Below are 12,844 nucleotides of genomic sequence, written 5' to 3' on the forward strand. Positions count from 1 at the left end.
CATTAAAAAAAAAAAACATTGCGGGCACCACTGAAAACTTGTGTAGGTCGCCGTAATTTATTTGTAGATTCAACCGAAGCTTTTTTGCTTACGATTCTTTTCTCTTTACCTTTGTTTTTATTTAAACGAGATGAACCCCTTCCGTAATACCATAACTTTATTTCTAACGAACACGTTCCATGAAGTATCGAATCGTTTCGGTGCTGTGGCGAAACTCGGTTATACGTGTGGGCTAAACAGTAACACGGAACTAAACGATACACCACAGCGGTTCTCATACTTCTGCTCTACATGAACCCCGTGACCTACTCAGTGGCCAGTAGGGAAATCCTCTTGAACGCAGTACTAAGATTCATCTCTTCTCTTGAAACGATACGGACGTGTCTGTATCCACTCAATCATAGCGAAAGAACGCTGGACAAAATCGACATGATGAAGGGACTTCAAACACAAGCAACGCACTGGATGTATAACAAAATTATGAAAAAGATGTTGTCGCGTAGTGAGTGCGATGCGGAGCTATGTTCACGTCAACGCTGAGCGCCATTTTAACGCGATCGCACTAAGGCTCCCGTTCTGCTGGAAATCCGGCGTCATCCGCGTCGTTGTCGGCGGCGTTATGATTGAAGTTGTGCCACTTAATTTCGCTTTACTTCGGCTCGTTTTCATGGCGCTCTAATGAGTTCATGCTTTACATTAGCCGCGTTTACATTTCTCTTTACTTTGGCTGATTTTATGGCTCCCTAATGATTTTTTTATGCTTTTAAGTTTGTTGCACTACAGACATTTCGCCTAAATTGGCACGCTGCGTTGAATCACCTGATGACGAGCGGTTGCCTTAGAGGCCGCTTTCCCTCTGTCCGTGTTCGCCGCCTGTTTAGGGGCTTCGTTGTGCCCGGCACCTCGCCTCCGCCGATGTACATTTTCCCCCTCGCATCCCGTTGGGGATCAGTTCTCCCGCCCGGCTCACTGCCCGTGCCGGAGGCTTCAGTCAGCGGCCACGCAGAGACCCACGCCGGAATTTATACATATAGGGCTTGTACTGCGTATGCAGTCAAAAAAATTCTGACAGAGATTGAATCATTATGCTCAATTCAACGTTTACTGAGAAAGACGTGAAGGTATCTATGTGGAACGAAGTACTGATCACAGATGAATCAGATGTTCAAAGAAGGTATCCACGCACCCTGTCTTCAACATGCATGTCGCCAAGTGGTAACGATCTCAGTCGTATTAATATACGCCGTTGATGCCACAGAGCAGTTGAGAGTTGGTTGGGGCTTGGGACATACGATACCATAATGGTGTGCAATGGCCTATCTCAGAACTGCCGTATTTGCACATCTATCGATCTAAGTATGGAAGATACTGGTGGACGATAAGGATAACTGATAACGTGAGGCCCTATACCCAGTTCTATATTCGTGTTTACACTGACTCGCTTTAAAACCGAGACGTGAAAACGGGGCTGGTATAGAAAGAAACGATTTAAAACTGCGCTTAGCCGAACGTCAACGCGCTCTGCGTGTCTCCCAGTATAAAACCACCGCGAGCTGTATCTGGGCTTTTGTCTCCCGGGAACTTCTACATCGTTGAAACATTGTTGAAACATAGTCGAATACAAGACAGATCAATCACGAGGATTTCCGCATAAGAGAAGTCATCACATCAAAAAAGGTATATGTTTTCTCCACTAAATGTGCGAAGCGTTCTGGTGGTTACAGTCTGCGTTCACTGAAGCCACGAAGTATTGTGAAGGCTAGCGTCTGCTCAAGCTGACCGGGAATCCAATCGATAAAAGCGATTCTCTGGTCAGGATGACTCGCGATTGGTTAACTACTCAGTCATGCTCCCATTGGGCATCATGCCTCGGGATTGTATGGTCCTCGCGCAAGCTAAGACCACAGAAAAGAACGCAATGCCTCCCTAAGGGGGCCAGCTGTGTGCTGCCCGTGTGCAGACATCTTACGGCTTCGCCGTGTTCAGCGCTCCGGTCAGCAGTAAGGCTTCTCCGATGTTTGTGTCGCTTAATATAAACGAATATAGACGGCGATGAAACTAACTTTCCCGATTTAAAAAGAATATATCGTGTACATAAAAGCTTATGAATTTAAACGGGAATGCGAGCCCAAGTTTACATAGTGTGCCACTTCGCTTCCACGCATAAACTCAAACAACACGTGCTCTAGCCGGCGCTTGGGTGAGTGTGCCATACACTCAGCTCAGGGTAAAGGGAGGAAGCGCCGCTCTGCTGCCAGCTAAGCGCATTCTGCGGTCAGGCTTGCACGTAAAATCGTTCTGCAGCCGTACTACTTCGTCGTTTTCTCTCGCCACCATCTCATTTCTTACGCTATACTTGCTGACCCAAATGCCTGAAGCGCCAGCACAAGCACAACTACTTCACGCACAAAAGGCAATTACATGTACACAGCTGCGAGAAACCTGCCCGAGCACTCAATTTCCTGCCCGTTAAATAGCGAACCCTTCAAAGCGGGCTCTACCTGAGCACCGCTGAGCTAACGGCAAAACAAACTTTGTCTACCTTACGCAACGGGAAGTTTTTGCGCGAACACACTATGTAGCACTTCCTGACGCAACATAAAAAAAAGAGGCTCCAGATGGAAATTTCTCAAACTTTATTTTCCTCTTTCCTTAGCCTACTGCATTTTTACAGTGTTCGCGAAACAACCACTCGAAAGTTTTCAAGTGTCGTTTTCTCGTTTCTTTTGTTTTCTTTTTCAATATTTTTATATTAGTTCAACCTGCACGTGGCTAAAGCATTATTCAGCTGAAATAGCCCGTGTCAAGAAGCCACTATGGCCACCTGCGCTCGTCGTTTATGAAAAATGGAAACGGTAACATGAGCAACAAGAATTTGTTGCCAGTGCGCTTTCACTAGCTGGCGAAAATGAACTCGGCAAGTTGAAAATATGGCACATTATTGTAAAAAAATGTGGTGAATACGACAGTCAGCCTACGTCCCAGTATCTCGTCTGACTAAGCTAGCGCTGATAACCCTTGCGTATTGCATGGCAGCCTAGTAGGGACCGTGGCGAACGAACAGTTTTATTCTCTTAATCGATTCTGAATCGATAGTAACACGGACAGTCGAGCGAGTGGGTACATCATTTTAAAACTTTCGAAAGCGCTGCTACGGGGAACACCAAGAGAAAGAAGACGAAGGACAAGCGCTACTATCAACTGAAGTTTATCGGAAAAACACATAAGGTTAAATAGCTCACACAAGGTAGCCAGCAGCGCATGCGCCTACCCTCAGAATGACAAAACGAATCACTGTGTTGAATTACGATACCGAATTTCACAATCGTGGATGACAACAGATGGTGTGCTGACGCACATGTCGGAGTTTTTGTGAATATGAAATGCCTCAGATAATCCCCTTGTTAGCTGACTGGAATGCCTATGCAGAATTTTTGTACTATTGAACAGAGGTACACATGCATTTTTTTCCAACGGGTTAGAATGGTTAAGTTCGCAGTCTCTGTAATGCAGGGCCAAATTAGAGGAAGGAGCCACCTTTAAAGACGAATTATGTTGGCGTAGCCGTGTGTTTATACATTTTCCAGTTTGGCCTATATAACTCTTTCCGCATGTGAAGAGTACTTCATATAGCACTCCCTCGGCACAAGGTGCAAACAGCAACTCATGTTTTATATTGCACTGTTTTTTACTTTCTTTTGACTTTTGATTTTCTAATCTGGCTCTCCTATCGACCATTGCGCAAATTTTTCCAAGTTTTTGGGGAGCTAACAACAGTACCCTTACCCCATATCTAGTGCCTACGAGTTTTAATCGGTGGGATAATCTGTGAATATACGGAATTACTGCACACTTTCTTTTCTCGTTACTGGGAGGCTCTGGGGAATCGGTTTTTCCGAATGACTTAAGCTTTTTCAGGAGTTTATTGCAGGCTAGTGTGATCACGTCATTAGGGAAACCTGCTGACTTCAGCCTCTGGACCTGTTGCTTGAAACTGTTATTCATAGCGTGAACACACGACTTTGCAATTGCTTATCCTAAGCACGACACCGCTATGCCGCACTTTACCAGCTTAGAATGCCCTGAGTGGAAACTAAGCAAAGGCTTGTCCGAACGCTGCAGAAAGGACCAACAAACGTAATCCAGTTTTAGTTCCAGTCTGATATCCAAGAACTGTAGTTGATTGTTGTCCGGGGTTTCAAAGGTAAATTTTAAACCATAACTATTGCCGACAAAAGTTTTTAAGATTTCTTCTACTTGTCTCTTAAAGTCACCGCTCTCAACAAAAACCAAATAATCATCGACATACCGGAAGACGTGTTTAACAGTGTCACCTAAACTAACCTTTATAGCTCTGTCAACGTTGGATAAAAAGATACTACTTAGCACAGGAGCCACCTTTGAGCCAATGCACACCCCAGTGGCACGTTGGGTCTTTTTTGGAGCTTCTGTCTTTTTATTTAGAATCCACCTTTATTGCTTGGGAAGGAAAACTCTTCATCCAAAGCACTCGACGTCATGGAAGGTAATATTTCGAATTTCCGCTACCGTCAACCACACTCTACAGTGCCTCGCTGGATGCTGCCAAACAGCGCTTGGCTGGCTTTTCCTTCGGTGGCGTTGGTTTCGTTCCTTCAAGGCAAGTGTTCATGGCTTATGTATTACGGGGGCTTAACCGCCCAAAGCGACCCAGGTTATGAGAGACGCCGTAGTGAAGGGATTCGGAATTTCGACTAACGTGCACTGACATCGCACTGTACACGGGCCTCTAGAATTTCGCTCGACCACCGCTGACGCGTTTGGACCCGCGTCTTTCGGGTCAGCAGCCGAGCGTCATAAACACTGAGCCATCGCGGCGGCATGCAAGCGTTAATGCACTCGAAATGTAGCGGCACCATCGATGACATCATTATGCCCCCCCCCCCCCCCCCACTTGGTGCTGTGCGCTGTGGAGAAGCTTAAATGCAAGTCGCGATTTTAATCGTATATTGCATCACCATTCCAAATGCTATAGCCGAAAAGGACCTTTACCTGCAAGTTACACACATTCGATCTCTTTTAGCTCATCGATTCCTAAAACCTATGGAGCTGTCCTTTAAAAGCTAGGGAAGCTCGTCATCAGAACATACAAGCGTACAGTGACATCTATTTCCGCAACACTGACGATGTTAATAATTCGCAGCACGGCGTCATTGGTAGCCAGAGCAGAACGACGCACCGCTAACCCGAAAAACCACGCGCCCATTTTCGCAAATCGCTGCCTAACCCCTTCCCATGCCGCGCAGCGCACTCGCGAAAGGTGGGTACAGAACTCGGTCGCCGAAGGCTCGCGTCGCGTGTTCGCGGCAACTTGCAGAGAAGGCCCTTCGACAGATCGGCAGCCCTGTCTCCAAAGTTCATTAGCGCCGACGAGTGACAGCATAGAGGAGGGCTGCAGAGGCACAGGCTTACCACTTCCTCCTCGCGTCCCCTGTCCTCCTCCTCCTCCTCTACTCTGTCGACAGTAAAGCGTAGCGCTTTCTTTTGGGCAGAGGTGCGCAGACGCAGAGGCTGCGACGAGTACAGTTTGTCACGATGCACTCCCGCACTCGGAAATTCTATTACTACGCGCGAACACCGCGCGAGGGTAGCAGTGCCGCCTGCCAGGGAGAGAGCGCCAGTACCAAAACTTAGGATCCGCAAAAGCGCGGAGTGCCAACGTGTATATAGTTACGCTCACCGCGCCTACAAAGACATGTCGCGCTTGCAAGCGATGGAAATAGCCTGTAGCGCCGTCGTCGATTTTCTGGGTGGCGGCTGCTTACTCTGGGAATAGTGAAAGTTAGTGGCGGTATAACATTAATGCGCATTTCAACGATTAAAAGAAATGTTGCCTACTTTCAAGTAAATGAAAACAATGCGAACACAGCCAGCAGGTCCGTGTTCAATTCTTTAGCAGCTACAAAGATACCTTACGTTTGAACAATAAATAAGTACCCAAGACGTGCCTGGGTTGCAAGTTGTGGTCGCCTCAGTTACGCAAAGGTTAGCATTTGCCCGCACCTGAAAAACATAATTTTAGTATAACCCTCAAGAAAATGCTCCTCGCTGAAGCACTGTAGTATTAGCAGATTACTGCACGATAAAGTGCAGTTCATTTTCCTTTTGTGGTGTGATGGAGACGAGGTAAGTAATAAAGTTTTCGTACTCCGCTCAACAATTTCCGCACATTTTCTTGCCAGACATAATTGCTCTCTCACAGCGCTGACCTAAAGTTCGTGCTCACTTAAGGATACCAAACTGCATAACTACGGAACACAAGGGAAACCACCCCTGAACCGCAGTTCTCTCGATGACGGTTATGGCGGTGATGAAGAGTACGTTCGAAACCTCTCCACAGCATAGCTGTTGCCCTGCTATTTTCAGCCCCCGCGTGCTGGCTTTCGTGGAATTTGGATGCGTTATCTCCTGTCGAAAGCTTCAACATATGAAGCGGGTGTGTCAAATCGAGTGGATGAGAGGCATTATCAGCTTCAGTTAAGTTAGGCGTTGGGCGTCACGCCCACACCACGCGGAAAGGGCACGGAAATGATACCACCCTGTGGCACACATCCCCAACAATGGCCAGGGAACTGGCCACAAGATAAACCTGGGCGGCGCTGCTGTACTGAGGCGATTTGCCAATGAGGATAAACCGTCCCTAATGACTGCAAGCTCTGTGAACACAGAGGAAAGAGGAGTTTCAGTGAGATTTGAACATGTCCGTCGCACATCAAGGAGGGCTGGACAAACAAGACCGGTGTGCAAAGCATTATATTTCGTGCTTGCGTCGACAGCTTGCAGCCCGCCCATTGAGTCAGCAGAGAAGGCAGGGTCTGCTTGTAGCACTGAGCGGTGACCTGGTGTCGCCAAGGAGGGAGGTCCGGAGGAGGCGTTGTTAGTAGCGGACATGCCGGACCGCAGCTATGTGTCAGTGCAGCTGCGACAGGATTATCCTGACGCTTCAAGCGACGAGCATAACAACGCTGCTCCAAGAGTTCGTGAGTAGAGTTCAGCCGAGCTTCCGCTAAGGTAGGCATTTCTACATTTCTGCATTCACATCTGTGTTCACTACCGAACCCAACGCACTTTCACAATTACCACCCTTTAACTTAGAAACCCCCATGCCGGCAGTCACGTTCGTCGAAGAAGGCATTTCATCCATAATTCGTAATATGAAACTTTCATCATCAGCTGGTATGGACCTGATTAATTCAAAACTATTGAAAAACGTGGAATCAATTTGTGCATCATATTTATGTCTCATTTTCTCACAGTCACTCTCCTCAGGAATTTTGCCTCTTGATTGGAAAACGGGGAAGGTCGTTCCAGTCTACAAATCAGGTAACAGAGACTCGCCCTTGAATTACCGCCCCATCTCATTGACTAGTGTGCCTTGTAAAATCATGGAACATGTCATCTACTCACAAATCGTAAACTTCTTGGACCGAAACCCTTTCTTTCACCCCTCACAACATGGGTTTCGTAAGGGCCTCTCTTGCGAAACCCAACTAGCGCTTTTCCTTCACGACTTGCACACTAATCTAGACCGTAATATGCAGACAGACACCCTCTTTCTTGATTTCGCCAAAGCTTTTGACAAGGTTCCCCACCGCCGGCTATTACTAAAACTCTCAAAGCTGAACCTACCCCCTAATACTCTCAAATGGATTGAAGAATTCCTAACTAACCGTTCTCAGTCAGTCTATCTTAACGGCCATCTGTCTACATCTCTCCCGGTTACTTCAGGGGTCCCACAAGGTTCTGTCCTCGGTCCCCTCCTATTCTTAATATATATTAACGACTTGCCCCTGCATGTTTCCTGTAGTATCCGAATTTTCGCAGATGATTGTGTTATTTACCGCACCATTAATAACTGTCACGATCAATACACTCTTCAGACAGAGCTTAACAACGTACTAAATTGGTGTGATAACTGGCTAATGTTCCTCAATCCTACTAAATGTAAACTCATGTCCTTCACTCGTCGTCACAATCCATATCTCTTTCATTATTCAATTTCTAACACACAGATTGAGCAAGTACAATCATATAAATATCTAGGAGTCACCCTCTCTTCTAATCTATCATGGCAGGTTCATATTGGTAACATCATTTCAGCATCAAACAAAACACTCGGTTTTCTAAAACGTCACCTTCGTCTTGCCCCACCAAATGTTAAATTGCTCGCGTATAAATCACTTATAAGACCCAAATTAGAATGTGCATCACCCATCTGGAGCCCACAACAAGCATATCTAATCACCGCATTGGAAGCTGTGCAGAATCGTGCTGCCCGATTCATTCATTCCTCATACTCATATGACGTCAGTGTCTCATCCTTGAAAGCTACATCTGGACTGCCACCCCTCTCTTTTCGTCGTCGCATTGCTAGCCTCACCCTTTATCACAAATTCTTTTATTCTTCTCTCAATCAAGCACCGTATATCGCCGCCGCATCACGCATATCTCACCGCACCATTCATCCCCTTCAAGTTGCCCGCCCACTATCACGCACTACTACGTTTTCAGCTTCGTTATTTCTTCGAGCAGCCACGGACTGGAACGGCCTACCCCATGACATGGTCGCCATCGCTTCAACATCTGCTTTTCAAGAAAGCGTAACAGATCATTTTCAATGTTAAATTACCATCGCTGTTTGTTTTCCTCACTACAAATGTAATCCCACCCCTTATGTAACACCCCCTGAAATGGGGGCCTTTAAGGAATAAAACTGAACTGAACTGAACTGAACTGAACAAAACTAAAACATTCTCGGATTCTTTTATTCCTCGCACGTCGTATGGCTGGAACCACCTTCCTTCCTCAGTTGCCACAATTCCTGACCCTGTATTGTTTCGGTCTGCTGCTACCGCTTCTATTGAATGATATATTGTGTTGATCACTTATTCTAACTTATCTATGTTTTGATAATTTATTGTTCTCTGCTGTTGTTTGTATTTTCAGTGTTATTATGTATTACCCACTCCCCTCTGTAATGCTTTGCCCTGAGGGGAAAATAAATAGATAAATAAAAATATAGCACGGGAATGGGTGTCACGCGACGAAGGCTGGTGATAACTGGTATGGCCTCTCTCTCTATTTCACTGTTCCAGACGGTCCTAATCCCTCAGGGGGATTATGTAACTGAGCTTGGTAGACGAGTGAAGGCTGTAGAACCGAGTGCACTAATGATATCGCATGGACTTCGACTCGAACGAAACGTGACCAGCGCGGCCGCGGGCATTGATCCCGCTTTCCCTGACACAGCAGCTGGGCGTCCTGACCATTAAGCCACTGTGGCGGGTACCGCTGATGAGCAAGCGCTACGGTGCTCCAAACAGCTAGAAGGAGTTTATGAATGCAGGAAGAGACATTGAGTGCACTGCCTTGAAAGAAAAGAGAAGCTGCGGAATGCAGCAGCACCTAAAGCAAACTGAAGCGACTCGCGTGACCAGCGCCGGCCACGTGTCGGAGAGAAAGTGGCGCCAGCAGGCGCTACAGATCGTGGCAGTGGGCGGTGACTGCATGACAACGACCAACTGAAAATTGAAAATTGTTTTTTGGGGAAAGGGAATGGCGCAGTCTCGCATCTTGGTGGACACCTGAACCGCGCCGTAAGAGAAGAGATAAAGGAGGGAGTGAAAGAAGAAAGGAAGAAAGAGGTGCCGGAGGGAATAATTTCGACCACCTGGGGATCTTTAACGTGCACTGACCTCGCACAGCACACCGGGGCCTTTTGCGTTTCGCCTCCATCGAAACTAACACAAGAGATAGTGTAGAAGTACTTAAGAGAGCGATAAAGAAAAAGAGAGAGGGGGTGGGGGTGATTTAAGTGTCAACATGCGCTACCGCGGGCAGGGGGAACCAGGCGCTTTGCTCTCCCCGTATTTGTGGAGTCGGGCAAAAAAAAAAAAAAAAGATGCCAGGCAGCTCTGGTGTTGGGCGCGGACTGGCGCTAGCCGCAAATATTCTTTGTTGCTGATATTTCGTAAGACACGGGACTCAAATTAAAGCTTTCGTAATTCAGGGGTTTGTTCAATGAAGGCGGTTGTGTGCAGAATCCGTTACATGCTTTAAGTAAATAACGAGCTTTCCATTCAATCATAGCTTAATGACCGGAGGCCGAAGTAATCTAGTGAAATTGCCTGCTTTCGCAAGTCAACATAAAGCCTTTGCTCAAGACACTGTATACATAATGACACTGGAACAACTGAATTATGTTCAGTGTATTCTTTTCGTGTGCATTTGCTTTTTTTCTTATCTTGAATATCCAGCCGTTTTCGTGGAAAGTACCTGCAATAATTATAGGTACAAACACTGTTTTCATTCGTTCCTTCTTAGCTCTTTTCCTTTTTCTTTTTTTTTGGTAGCGTGAATGAGAACAGAATGAATCGGAAGGAGAGGGGGCCACTTACGTAAGAGTTAATAATGCTGTGCTCAATATTCAATCAGATCTGCTGGAGTCCTTTTCACTAATTGATTGATTTTTGCTGCCAGAGTTACGTTGATATCACTCTGTAGGGCTCCGCCACACAGACAGAGCCAGCGCACCGGCCTCACTCCCTGATACACAGGCAGATATACAGGCGCCTTCTGAGAAAGCATTACCGTCGGGGAGACCTTTGACCCGGGCATAATAACTCGCTAGGGTGGAGAAGCCGAAAAAACATCTCCTGAACGTTCAGACGGAGATAAAGGGCTTGCATATTCGGCCAATATCCCCGTTTCCCGCTCGATCGCCTTATCGAGGTCTGCGTTCTAACACCCAACCAGAGAGGTTCTTCGAAACGTGCGCCTTTTTTCTTCCCCGCCCCTGGCGAGAGAATCGCTCGCAGAAAAGACGCACTCCTTCTTTTGTAAAGCGCCTTAGACAGCTCTCACCTTCCGATATATACATCTAGAAGGTTTCGCGGAAAACAAACCCTTCCCCGATGGCATCGTTTGGGAGCGATTTTGATTCTATGCCACCTCATTTTCCTAGTGGATTTTTTTTTCTACATAGCATGATCTTGAAACTCAATGCACTCTGCACAGTCCTTGTTTGAGCCTAAGCTGCCTCAGTGGGCGAGACTAAAGGAATATTTGAACTGCGTTGCAGATATCCCAGTTTGTGTGCGGACCGTTTTCCAGTGTATTCGAAATACCGTGCTATCCCTTCCTGCAAGATGAGACAGTCAAAGGCCCTACTGATACGGTGATCTTGTGTGTGATGTTCAAATACTGACCGCAAGAAAATTACATCTAGCGCATTAGCGCGTATATTAGAACAGCTTTCCGTATTCTTTCTTCCTTTCCTTCTCTCTTTCTCTTTCTATCTTTCTTTCTTTCTTGCTTTCTTCCTTTATTTCTTTCTTTCATTCTATCTTTCTTTCTTTCTTTCTTTCTTGCTTTCTTTCTTTCATTCTATCTTTCTTTCTTTCTTGCTTTCTTCCTTTCTTTCTTTCATTCTATCTTTCTTTCTTTCTTTCTTTCATTCTATCTTTATTTCTTTCATTCTATCTATCTTTCTTTCTTTCATTCTATCTTTCTTCCTATCTTCCTTTCTTGCTTTCTTTTCTTCTTTCATTCTATCTTTCTTTCTTTCTTTCTTGCTTTCTTTCTTTCATTCTATCTTTTTCTTTCTTTCTTTCTTTCTTTCTTTCTTTCTTTCATTCTATCTTTTTTCTTTCTTTCTTTCTTTCTTTCATGCTTCTTTCTTTCTCCCCTATTTATTTATTTATTCCAAATAAAATGTCCAGATCTAGAGAAATAAACACAAGAGGAATAATGATGACAGCGCATACTGTAAGTGGCGTCATAGGCATCCTTATACACAAAGGAGAATGTTGTGACAGCCTGGTCAATGCTGATATCACTAGTTTGCAGCTTAGAAAGTTTCCCGCCATGCGTTTTTCTTCTATGCAGAATAATGTACTGTGCGTGTTTTCTTTTTTTATACGACGTACGCTGGGTCGTCAGGAATGAAGCTCAGATTAACAGCCTTCATATACGCGTCGACCACCATGCGTCTGCGCATGCCCAGTGCATATATCCGAAGCTCTCGCGTCCAGCCTGCAAAAACAGCCATCACCTATGCGCCCGACAAAAAATCAGAAAACAGAAACCTCTTGAGCAAGCGCGGTTGAACATCACTTTCTCTAAACGCTTGGTACCGAAAACAACCACCGCATCGCTGTCGACAGACTCCGTTGCCGCGGTGGCGGTTGTTGCGGCGGGGTACCATACCTGCCTGCCCGCAGTAATGACGTCGCCCCCAAGCTAATCTCGGCTAATGAGGGATTAATGGCATCGCTCGTGCCTTCATGCAGCAGCACGCGGTCCTGCCCCGAAGGCGTTAGTGCCTCGGGCAGAGAAGCTAGCTCACTTGCGCTAACGACAGCCGCCAGCGAATCTGCACGTCGGCACCGCCTTTCTATTCTTCCCGCTAGCATGTTACTATATGCGGACATGCACAGGAAAATGGCGTCGTTGCGCCGATGGCGCCCCCTCTCGGTACTCTTCGGCGGCTGTCGGCGCAGGGACGGTGGTGATTCAGCGCTCCGTGCCGCAGCACCTCATCGCGGTTTGTTTACGGCGCGAAGAGATGCCGGTATTTCAGGTGCAACACGTGCTGTATTCAGCGACCGCTGCGTATAAAAGCTGTACGCAAAGAAAAGGCTGCCACCGCCGTGGTGGTGGATGGCCCATCAAAATGTGCCGCGAAAGCTTGTCGCTTTAAGGAGCTTTCTTGGGGAACTGTCGGCAAGCACTATGGCGCACACGCGTAATGATGTGCATACTTCGCGGGTGGAACTCCCATGGCCGCCACATTTTGTGGCCACCG

Source organism: Amblyomma americanum, chromosome 3 (assembly GCF_052857255.1).
Source record: "Amblyomma americanum isolate KBUSLIRL-KWMA chromosome 3, ASM5285725v1, whole genome shotgun sequence".
NCBI lineage: Eukaryota > Metazoa > Arthropoda > Arachnida > Ixodida > Ixodidae > Amblyomma > Amblyomma americanum.